The sequence below is a fragment of the Schistocerca americana genome, chromosome 2 (assembly GCF_021461395.2).
Source record: "Schistocerca americana isolate TAMUIC-IGC-003095 chromosome 2, iqSchAmer2.1, whole genome shotgun sequence".
Lineage (NCBI taxonomy): Eukaryota > Metazoa > Arthropoda > Insecta > Orthoptera > Acrididae > Schistocerca > Schistocerca americana.
In genome coordinates this window covers 183,357,819-183,369,950 of record NC_060120.1, presented here as the reverse complement: position 1 = coordinate 183,369,950, position 12,132 = coordinate 183,357,819, and the positions used below count along the sequence as shown (strand labels likewise).

The 12,132-nt window shown below is 42.1% G+C and overlaps 1 protein-coding gene across 3 annotated transcripts in view; it reads left to right on the top strand.

The window, feature by feature from the left end:
• The window catches only part of LOC124594980 (ATP-dependent DNA/RNA helicase DHX36), a 248,689-nt gene that overhangs the window by 52,755 nt on the left and 183,802 nt on the right, over positions 1–12,132 (top strand). The window lies entirely within an intron of this gene.

Genomic DNA, 12,132 nt, shown 5'->3' with positions numbered 1-12,132 from the left:
AAGTTTTAAACGTTTATAGCATTGTAGCTATTATAGAAACATATCTGGGTCTTTTTCATGTCCTAAGAACTTTGTAACGACTTGCTTGAATGATACCCATCCTTCTTTCTCATTTAAGGTCATTGTGGATTCAAAGTTAACATTAAACATCAATTTTCTAATGTGAGGCCCGACAAAGATGCCTTCTTTTAGTTTAGCTTCTGAAAGGTGTGGAAACTTCTGGCAGAGATACTTAAAACATGGTCCATCTTTAGGCAAAGCCTTTACAACCTTTTTCATTAGGCCTAACTTTATATGTAGAGGTGGTAGGAATACGTTTTTTGGATCTACAAAGTTTTTGCGAAGAATGTTCTTCTCACCAGGTTTTAAAGACTCCCTCACAGGCCATTTCTTTCTGCACCATTGTGGATCCCTAGCCCTACTATCCCATTCACACAAGAAACATGGAAATTTGGTAAAGCCACCTTGCTGACCAAGGAGCATGCATGTTACTTTTAGATCGCCACATATCATCCAACCATGAGCAGTGTAGCTTATTTCTAGGTTTTCATAGATTTCTTTCATGTGTACAGAATGTCCAGCAGGTATAGATGCACACATGTTACCATTGTGTAATAAAACAGCCTTTAAACTAGTTTTGGATGAATCAATAAACAGTCTCCAGTCGTCCTTTTTGTATTCAATACCAAACTCATTCATCAGACTGGGAATGTCTGAGCAGTACACTAAATCACCTTCTTGTTGAAAAAACTTGGAAAATTGCTGCTGTCTCTTTCTATACATGTATATGCTGATTCCAACTGCCCATAAGTTCTTTTCTTTTAACCTAGAGCCAAGCAATTCAGATTTTTCTTTCGTTAAGGCCAGATCTCTAACCAAATGGTTAAGCTCAGTTTGAGTAAACAATTTGGGCTCTAGACTTTCTGTATTACAATGACCATGGTCCATGTAAATCACACTGTACATCAGAAAATACTTCTGTTGGAACAGAATTTAAATCATCTGGTGGTTCCCCCCATGAACCATGGACCTTGCCGTTGGTGGGGAGGCTTGCGTGCCTCAGCGATACAGGTGGCCGTACCGTAGGTGCAACCACAACGGAGGTGTATCTCTGGAGAGGCCAGACAAACAAGTGGTTCCTGAAGAGGGGCAGCAGCCTTTTCAGTAGTTGCAGGGGCAACAGTCTGGATGATTGACTGATCTGGCCTTGTAACATTAACCAAAACGGCCTTGCTGTGCTGGTACTGCGAACGGCTGAAAGCAAGGGGAAACTACAGCCGTAATTTTTCCCGAGGACATGCAGCTTTACATGCAGCTTTACTGTATGATTAAATGATGATGGCGTCCTCTTGGGTAAAATATTCCGGAGGTAAAATAGTCCCCCATTCGGATCTCCGGGCGGGTACTACTCAAGAGGATGTCGTTATCAGGAGAAAGAAAACTGGCATTCTACGGATCGGAGCGTGGAATGTCAGATCCCTTAATCGGGCAGGTAGGTTAGAAAATTTAAAAAGGGAAATGGATAGGTTAAAGTTAGATATAGTGGGAATTAGTGAAGTTCAGTGGCAGGAGGAGCAAGACTTTTGGTCAGGTGATTACAGGGCTATAAATACAAAATCAAATAGGGGTAATGCAGGAGTAGGTTTAATAATGAATAAAAAAATAGGAGTGCGGGTTAGCTACTACAAACAGCATAGTGAACGCATTATTGTGGCCAAGATAGACACAAAGCCCATGCCTACTACAGTAGTACAAGTTTATATGCCAACTAGCTCTGCAGATGATGAAGAAATAGATGAAATGTATGACGAGATAAAAGAAATTATTCAGGTAGTGAAGGGAGACGAAAATTTAATAGTCATGGGTGACTGGAATTCGTCAGTAGGAAAAGGGAGAGAAGGAAACATAGTAGGTGAATATGGATTGGGGGGAAGAAATGAAAGAGGAAGCCGCCTTGTAGAATTTTGCACAGAGCATAACTTAATCATAGCTAACACTTGGTTCAAGAATCATGAAAGAAGGTTGTATACCTGGAAGAATCCTGGAGATACTAAAAGGTATCAGATAGATTACATAATGGTAAGACAGAGACTTAGGAACCAGGTTTTAAATTGTAAGACATTTCCAGGGGCAGATGTGGATTCTGACCACAATCTATTGGTTATGAACTGCAGATTGAAACTGAAGAAACTGCAAAAAGGCGGGAATTTAAAGAGATGGGACCTGGATAAACTGAAAGAACCAGAGGTGGTACAGAGTTTCAGGGAGAGCATAAGGGAACAATTGACAGGAATGGGGGAAAGAAATACAGTAGAAGAAGAATGGGTAGCTCTGAGGGATGAAGTAGTGAAGGCAGCAGAGGATCAAGTAGGTAAAAAGACGAGGGCTAATAGAAATCCTTAGGTAACAGAAGAAATATTGAATTTAATTGATGAAAGGAGAAAATATAAAAATGCAGTAAATGAAGCAGGCAAAAAGGAATACAAACGTCTCAAAAATGAGATCGACAGGAAGTGCAAAATGGCTAAGCAGGGATGGCTAGAGGACAAATGTAAGGATGTAGAGGCTTGTCTCACTAGGGGTAAGATAGATACTGCCTACAGGAAAATTAAAGAGACCTTTGGAGAGAAGAGAACCACTTGTACGAATATCAAGATCTCAGATGGCAACCCAGTTCTAAGCAAAGAAGGGAAGGCAGAAAGGTGGAAGGAGTATATAGAGGGTTTATACAAGGGCAATGTACTTGAGGACAATATTATGGAAATGGAAGAGGATGTATATGAAGATGAAATGGGAGATAAGATACTGCGTGAAGAGTTTGACAGAGCACTGAAAGACCTGAGTCGAAACAAGGCCCCGGAAGTAGACAACATTCCATTAGAACTACTGATGGCCTTGGGAGAGCCAGTCATGACAAAACTCTACCATCTGGTGAGCAAGATGTATGAGACAGGCGAAATACCCACAGACTTCAAGAAGAATATAATAATTCCAATCCCAAAGAAAGTAGGTGTTGACAGATGTGAAAATTACCGAACTATCAGTCACAGCTGCAAAATACTAACGCGAATTCTTTACAGACGAATGGAAAAACTGGTAGAAGCGGACCTCGGGGAAGATCAATTTGGATTCCGTAGAAATGTTGGAACACGTGAGGCAATACTAACCTTACGACTTATCTTAGAAGAAAGATTAAGAAAAGGCAAACCTACGTTTCTAGCATTTGTAGACTTAGAGAAAGCTTTTGACAACGTTAACTGGAATACTCTCTTTCAAATTCTGAAGGTGGCAGGGGTAAAATACAGGGAACGAAAGGCTGTTTACAATTTGTACAGAAACCAGATGGCAGTTATAAGAGTCGAGGGGCATGAAAGGGAAGCAGTGGTTGGGAAAGGAGTGAGACAGGGTTGTAGCCTCTCCCCGATGTTATTCAATCTGTATATTGAGCAAGCAGTAAAGGAAACAAAAGAAAAATTCGGAGTAGGTATTAAAATCCATGGAGAAGAAATAAAAACTTTGAGGTTCGCCGATGACATTGTAATTCTGTCGGAGACAGCAAAGGACTTGGAAGAGCAGTTGAACGGAATGGACAGTGTCTTGAAAGGAGGATATAAGATGAACATCAACAAAAGCGAAACGGGGATAATGGAATGTAGTCAAATTAAATCGGGTGATGCTGAGAGGATTAGATTAGCAAATGAGACACTTAAAGTAGTAAAGGAGTTTTGCTATTTAGGGAGTAAAATAACTTATGATGGTCGAAGTAGAGAGGATATAAAATGTATACTGCCAATGGCAAGGAAATCGTTTCTGAAGAAGAGAAATTTGTTAACATCGAGTATAGATTTAAGTGTCAGGAAGTCGTTTCTGAAAGTATTTGTATGGAGTGTAGCCATGAATGGAAGTGAAACATGGACGATAACCAGTTTGGACAAGAAGAGAATAGAAGCTTTCGAAATGTGGTGCTACAGAAGAATGCTGAAGATAAGGTGGGTAAATCACGTAACTAATCAGGAGGTATTGAATAGGATTGGGGAGAAGAGAAGTTTGTGGCACAAGTTGACTAGAAGAAGGGATCGGTTGGTAGGACATGTTTTGAGGCATCAAGGGATCACAAATTTAGCATTGGAGGGCAGCGTGGAGGGTAAAAATCGTAGAGGGAGACCAAGAGATGAATATACTAAGCAGATTCAGAAGGATGTAGGTTGCAGTAGGTACTGGGAGATGAAGAAGCTTGCACAGGATAGAGTAGCATGGAGAGCTGCATCAAACCAGTCTCAGGACTGAAGACCACAACAACAACAACGGTGGTTCAGGAACCGGCAAATTACACCATGCCCTACTGATCAGATGGAAGACGGAAGGTTAGGGTAGCTTATTACCGTATTGTTTTTCGAATTATGACCAGTAATATCAACACTGCAAAAGTAGAAATCATTGTAATGATTTCTTGGCTCCCTCCATATCATAGGAACAGCAAATCTAAAGGCTTTTTCCCCCTTTTTGGTCCATTTTCTCAGATCTATGACACACATAACATACCTTATGCGGTGCCCAAGATTTATCTTGATCACCAAGTTTAAATCCAAAGTATGATAGATAAACCTTTTTCACAAATTCTGTAATGTTTCTTTGGTGTTGTTTAATCACAAATTCACCACAAATATAGCAAAAACTGTCAGCAGAGTTGTTTTTACAACCACGATTGGACATTGTACTAAGCACATGTACTGGAAACGGGAAAGTGAGGTTAGGTTGACAGTAAACAAAACACCATCTGTTAACACAAAAATAGAATTTACCTTTTTTTGCCAGCAAATGTTTTTCAGCAGTGTTACCAATGCCATCTACATTCATTACATCTTCTTTTAAATTATTTTAAGTGTATAAAAGCTGTTAAATTCTCTAAGAAATCACTTAATTCAAGAAATTTAACTGTAAAATGTGAGTGATAGTTTTTTAAGTATCATATTTGGATTTTCCATTGTTGGCGTGTGTAATTCATCGTCATCTTTATCATTTTGTAGCTCCAGTTTCCTTGATGTATTGTACAAATGCTCATCGTCTCTTGTCTTCATAGATCTTCCTTCCGTACACATTTGTTGTGCACTTTAGCCACTTGTTTTGGATAAGTCAACTGCACCTTTGTTATCACAATGAAGCTGTATAGGGTCTTTTTCAGGGCAAGGGGGCTTCCTTTTCTAACCTCTGTAGTCGCAGTGCCTGTTACAAACTGAGGCCAGGGTATTCACCTTCAATAGTTGATAAAGTTACTATGGGTTGTTTTGTACTGTTACGGGAAATAACAACTCCTTGTGATTTAAACAGAAAACCAGTGACTGTCTTATTGTCCTCTTTGTCTCCTCTTCAGTCTGCATCACTATATCCTGTCATGTTTTGATTTTCTTCTTTAGAAAATTGCAACTTGAAGTTCTTAGTCGGCTTCAAGTATTTCATTATTCTTTTAACTACCTGCCTGTGAGGCATGCCTGGATCATTGTTAAAGCGACTTAAAATTGCAGTTGCATATGCGAGATGAGGTCTGGTTCCCAGGTGTGCACACATCAAGCTACCTACAGCTTCTCTTCAGGGCATATTTCTCATGGCTTTTCTCTCTCTGTCTGTCTTGTGGCTCATATAATGTGTAAGTAGTTGACTGATGGCCAAAGGTGTTGAAACTGGATTGCAGTCCTCAGTGTAATGTGTATTTAATGTTTTTTTCTATATAATGAGATAGATCCATCCATAACAGGGACCAATGACCAAGCTGATTGGTCTCTTCTTAGTTTCCACCCTTTGTCTGTGCAGATCCTTTACTACTAGCCATACTTTGCGCCTAAAGGTGTTCCCTTGCAGATTCTTTTTAGTCTTTAAATCTGTTTGGTTTCTATTGGGTTTATATCTGAAAGTAACCTTGCCCTTTCATATGTCTGATTTTTGGTATATGACTGCAATTCTTCTTTAATTGGTTGAATAAAGTTGTGTGATTCTTTACTTTGTAAAGCTTCTTCTACTGATGATGTATCTGAGTTCTCTGTCACTGTAAAGTAGTAGGTCCCATAATCATTCATTTTTATTGGTTTCAGGATTCTCAATGATCTTCTGAACGTTTGACTTTGTTGTGAGGAGTCAAAGATTTTTTTGCCTCTGATGAATTTGAATGTTGTGAACTGCTTTGATCAGATACAAAACATCTTGAGTCGTCATACTCCTCATCTGTAATAGGTTAATATTCAACTACTGCTTCATTGTGGGAATAATTATTGGCTCCTGAAACTTCTTAGATGCTGTTGTATCATATTCCGCTTGAACAATATTTTCTTTAAATCTTACATCTCTTGTTCTTATTAATTTTTGTTGGATCGTTGAAATAAGTGACATGCTTTGCTCTGTTCACAGTATCCTACAAGTATGCATTTAGTGCTCTTCTTATCCCTATTATGTCTGCTTGTTTTAGGTACATGAATGAAGGCCTTACTGCCAAATACTCTTAAACGCCAAGGGTTCGATTTTCTTCCAGTAAACACTTCTTCTGGTGTCATCCCCTTTAAAGATTTTGTAGGTCATTTATTAATGAGGTACACAGCTGTACAGCCCCCTGCGGGCTCGCCGCTCTTTGGTGGGTTCGTGGTTAGCTACCATGGACCTCCAGCCTTTGCAGCATCTTTTCCCTTCTGTGCTGCATGTCTATCCTCTTACTATTCCTTTCCCTCTCCCTTGGGGAACATGTCTGGGGTGTTTTTGGAAATGTGTTCTGCATTCTCAGTAGCTGACATAATGACAGCCTCACCACTGTTTTTCGTTCCTTTTTTCCTTCCTTCGTTTACTTTCTCCTATCCGTCCTCTGCTCCTCATTCTCTTCCTCCTCCCCATGCATTCCTGAAGGCCAGCCCACACGTCTAACGTGTAACAGGTAACTGGGTAATACGTAATTCCTAGCCCTGGGTCAATGTAGGTTCGCACGTACCTCCTGGTACATGCCAGGCCTAGGGAGGGTGATTGCCTGAGCTGCTACCTTCCCAAATTGCCGATTAGTTCCTGTGTCAGGTATTTGGGAGATGAGACGTGAGTTGTGAACAATCACTTAGAGCAGGTGAGCCCCCCCTCTGAGGGGGGGCCCCCAATTGGAAGGAGTGCACTATCAGACACACTGGCAGTCATGGGGGATTTTCTCACAATGAGCCATTCATCATCTTCGCAGTCCATGTCTACCAAACATAAACGGAATGGAGCTCCCGATTCAAAGACCCTCCCAGCAGCACCACAGTTCTTTGTGGTTTCTGGTTTCGTCTACTAAAGACGGTCAGTCCATCGTAGCGGTAAATCCATTTCTTATTCAGAAACGTGTTGATGCAATTGCTGGCCTTGTGAAATCCTGCTCTCGTTTATGGAATGACACTTTGCTTTTGGAGACTACTTCCGATTCTCAAACACAACAACTGCTTGCCGCTTCACTTCTCCATGGCTATCCTGTTTGTGTTGAGGCCCTTAGAACTTTGAATTCTTCCCATGGTGTTATTTACACTAGGCTTCTCGATGGTTTGACTGAGGCAGAAATCCAAACATACCTCTCTGACCAGAGTGTCATTGCCATCCAGTGGGTGATGAGAGAGGTAGATGGATCCTTAGTGCCCACATGCACTCTTTTTCTCACCTTTGATAGAGTGGTGCTTCCATCCAAGATCCAAGAGGCTATAGAGTTATCATGACCATACATTCTGAATCCAATGCGCTGCTGCCAGTGCTATCGTTTCAACCACACTTGAATGTCTTGTCAACTCCCGGTCAAATGTGTAACTTGTGGTAGAGATGCGCACAAGGGCAGTTTTCTGCCTCCTCCTCCCCGCTGTAAAAACTGCAATGGCGATCATGCTGCATCCTCTTGAGATTGTCCTGTGTATCTCATTGAGCAGGCTGTTCAGGAGATACGGCAAAAGAAAAAGTGCCTTGCCCTGTCTCTCGCAAGTTACTGGCTAGTCGCATTCTTCCATCTGGCACTTACAGTACTGTTCTTGCTACATCTCACTCCATAGAAGACATGGTCACACAGAGATGCGACCTCAAATTCAGCATTGCAGTTGTGAAATTGCCCAGTGCCATTGTAGCATCGCTGTTTCCTCGTCCAGCTGTGCAAGAAGCCACCAAACAGTCGCCTCCCAGGGCAAAGTCACCTGCTACACAACCAGCAGGCCGGAAAGGACAGAAGGAATGCTCTCATGAAGACGTCTTACGTCCCTCCAGCCAACAAACATTTGAGTTTTCATCTGCCAACCAGAAAGGCTCAAAGAAGCCAAACAAAGTCAAATGATCTTCTCCTTCACTGACTCAGAGATCCTCATCGATGGTGTCGCCACGTGATACCCTCGCCTGGCCGACCTCCCTGTCGCTGGTGCGTACCACTTGCTATTTTTCTGCCCTGGACTCTGCAGATCAACAGAGGGAGAATGGCGACGTCTCTGTAGATCTGATGGTGCAGGATCCTCCGGCCTGTGCGCCCTGTAGCAGTGAGTCTTTGAAGGCTGGCATTCGGGTGCCACTGAGGTGCACCCCTTGATTTTTTTCCCCCCTTCTCTTTCCTCATTATCACTCTCCTTCGGTGGAACGTTTGTGGCCTTCAGTCAAACAAAGAGGATTTATGGCTGCTCTTAGAATCGCAGCATCTTATTTTTCCATGGGTCCAGGAAACAAAATTGCATTCTCATGACCCCTTTGAGCTCTCGCATTTCTTCCCAGTCCGTTTTGAACTTCCCTCTGAGGACGGCAACCCATCTCATGAGGGAGTCACGCTGTTCATACGGGATAATGATCATAGCCAACCCATCGCCCTGTCTACCCGCCTACAAGTTGTTGTAGTTCGCCTTTTCCTTCCTCACTTTACCTTTTCCCTTTGTACCATTTACATCCCTCCATCATTCGATGTCACCTGGGGAGACTTCCTCCAGCTTATTGAGCAGCTACCTCACCTCTTTCTGCTGCTCAGTGACTTTAATGCACACTGTCCCCTTTGGGGTTATCCCAGAACCTGTCCAAGAAGTGTCCTCTTGCCTGACCTCCTCAATCAGCTTAACCTCCTCTGCCTTAACACTGGAGTACCCATGTTTCTTTCAGACTCTGCGCATGCCTATTCCCGTTTGGACCTATCCTTCTGCACTGCCCAGCTTGCCCACAGTCTCGAGTAGTCCGTTCTGTCTGACACATACTCGAGTAACCATTTCTGTATGCTATGCATTTGCTGACTCGTACCCCACCTACGTGCATACCCAAATGGCAGCTTACTAAGGCCGACTGGAGGCTTTATTCCTTCTTGGCAACCTTTGAAGAACAAGATTTCCCCAGATGTGATGACCAGGTGGAATATCTCACAAACTTTATCCTTACTCCTGCAGAACGTTTCATTCCTTGCACTTCTTCACCACACCGTGTCCCAGTCCCTTGGTGGACTGAGGCGTGCCGCGACACAGTTCGCGCACGGAGACATGCTCTCCATGTTTTTAACTGTCATCCTGTGACGGCAAACTGCATTCATTGTAAACAGTTGTATGCACAGTGTCGTCGCGTTCTTCGGGATAGCAAAAAAGGTAGGTGGATTTTATTGTTCTTTTAACAGATCCATTCCCTCTTCCATTATGTGGGCCAACCTCTGATGGCTCTCTGGGACCAAGGTCCATTCCCCAACTTTCGGTCGGACAGTTGCAGATGATGTCATAGGACCCTACTGCTGTATCCAACACCTTGGGCCGCCATTTTGCGAACATTTCGAGCTCCTCCCGCTATTACCTTGCCTTCCTCCCTCGGAAACGAGCAGAGGAAGCATGCATGATACCCTTCTCATCTCAGGATAGTGAGTGCTACAATGCTGCCTTTACTATGAGGGAGCTAGATCATGCTCTCATTTTACCCCAATACTCTGCCCAAGGGCCAAACGATGTTCACATTCATATGTTGCAGCATGTTTCTCGTGGCAGATCACATCAAACCAGTCAGAAAAATCGTGACACGCATTGAAACCTTCCGCAAAGTTTGGTATTTTTTGACTGTTTGCCTCTCTGGTGGAATAGCTGTTTCTTTTGCTTCATATGTACAACAACATCTGGGCAGAGGGCATGTTTCCCAGACACTAGTGTGAAGCCACTGTCATACCCATATCTAAGCCTGGTAAGGACAAACACCTTCCGTCTAGCTACTGTCCCATTTCTTTCACCAGCTGTGTTTGCAAGGTGATGGAAAGTATGATTCATGCCCGGTTGGTATGTTGTCTTGAGTCTTGCAATTTACTAACCAATGTGCAGTTTGGATGTCGAGCGCACCGTTCTGCAGTTGGCCATCTCATCACCACCCATGTCATGAATGGTTTTCTGCAGAAATCCCAAACTGTTGGCTGTGTTTTTCGATTTAGCGAAAGCCTACAACACCTGCTGGAGGACTGGTATCCTCTGTACTCTCTACACCTGCGGCTTCAGAGGCTGCATGCCTCTTTTCCTTCAGGAATTTTTAAAAGACTGAATTTTCAAGGTATGTGTAGGTTCTGCCTTGTTGGACACCTGTATTCAGGAAAACGGTGTGCCTCAGGGCTCCGTCCTGAGAATTATCCTCTTTGCTATCGCCATTAATCCTATAATGGGCTGTCTCCTGCAGGGGATCTCCGGTACCCTTTTTGTGACAATTTTGGCACCTGTTGTAGTTCTCTAGTGACCTGTCTCATTGTGAGGCTTCTTCAGCAATATCTCAATCGTCTTTACCCGTTCTGACGTCCCCTCTCCCCTATTATTGTCGCTGTTGATGTGAGCCACTACTGCTACAGCTCGGTCGATGGAATGAAGACGTGACGTACAGTGATGATTGTCCCCGTCAGATAACATGGAACAGTACCTGAAAATCTGTAAAGAAAATTGTTCTTCGTGTAATGTATGAAAGTCCGTTCGTGAGTCTGCACAGTCTTCTCAGTGATGCGAACTGCTGATTTTAATCGTCTGTTATGGTTTTATGATGATTTGCTATGCCCGGTTAGTTAATTATTGCAGTATGGAGTAAATCATTCATCACCGGTGTTGTTTCACACCACTGAACCGAGGAAAAATTCATTTGCTGTTCAGTATCAGTAGTTGTTACGTTGCTAGGCAGAATTGTTCACTACAGCATGACGCAAATCCAGAGATAATCTATAATGCTATCTTGCTTTTGTGCATCATAATATTATTTTGGCAAAAACAATCCTTTCAATGCTCAATATTTGTCAAGTCACTCTTTCCATTAAAATGTTCACAGTTAATTAATTTTGATCATCAACTATCACACAGTTCAATTAATGATGATGGAGCCAACACTTGAGATTTCCATTACTGACGAACAATTTTTATTGCTCCTTCTTAGCAGTTGGTTTATAATCATCACACCACACGCACACCGAAGGATCAGATCAATTACGATTCTTTTCAGTTCGATGATCGTGACAATTACGACAACTTTTACAATCGGCATATTTGTATTATCTTCACCTTCATGTGGTTGTATTAATGTTTCCTGCTCAAGGCTAATCAGGTATTGCAGTCTTCGATACTATGTCCGTTCTTCGTTGTAACTGTTCACTTTGATGAAAGTTGAGTCCAACAATAATATCTCCAATAATTAAAGTTCATGAACTCGTTGTACACTATCAGAATATCACTTCAGTTCAAGTTCTCAAGTCAGAATAACTGAGAACAAAGTCCGCGCATCTCTATCACGCAGTAGTACTCTTTTTTAATAGAAACAATCTTGTAGCTTTCCATTTGTAGCACTATAACAAACGGTGCTCTCTCATGACTTGACAGCGAGTAAGCTTGCAAGTGACTAACATTTCCATGATCGAGCGTTGTAGATGCATGTGTTACTCTGACCGACATATTACTTTGGACTTAACTTTCATCGTACTGATTTGCGCTTATTACTGAGATGTTTGATAGCTAATTAAAAATAACCTTTCATTCTTTCTACCTTTATATCGTGACATACTCAGTAATTATTGAAATTGGTGTTCATCAAAACTTTAAGGTGTTATATTATTGTCAAAGTTGTCGTACCTGTCAGGATAACACTCTTCCCTACTTTAAATTATCATGACATTCTTATTTTGGTTTTTGGGTTTCTTGGGGT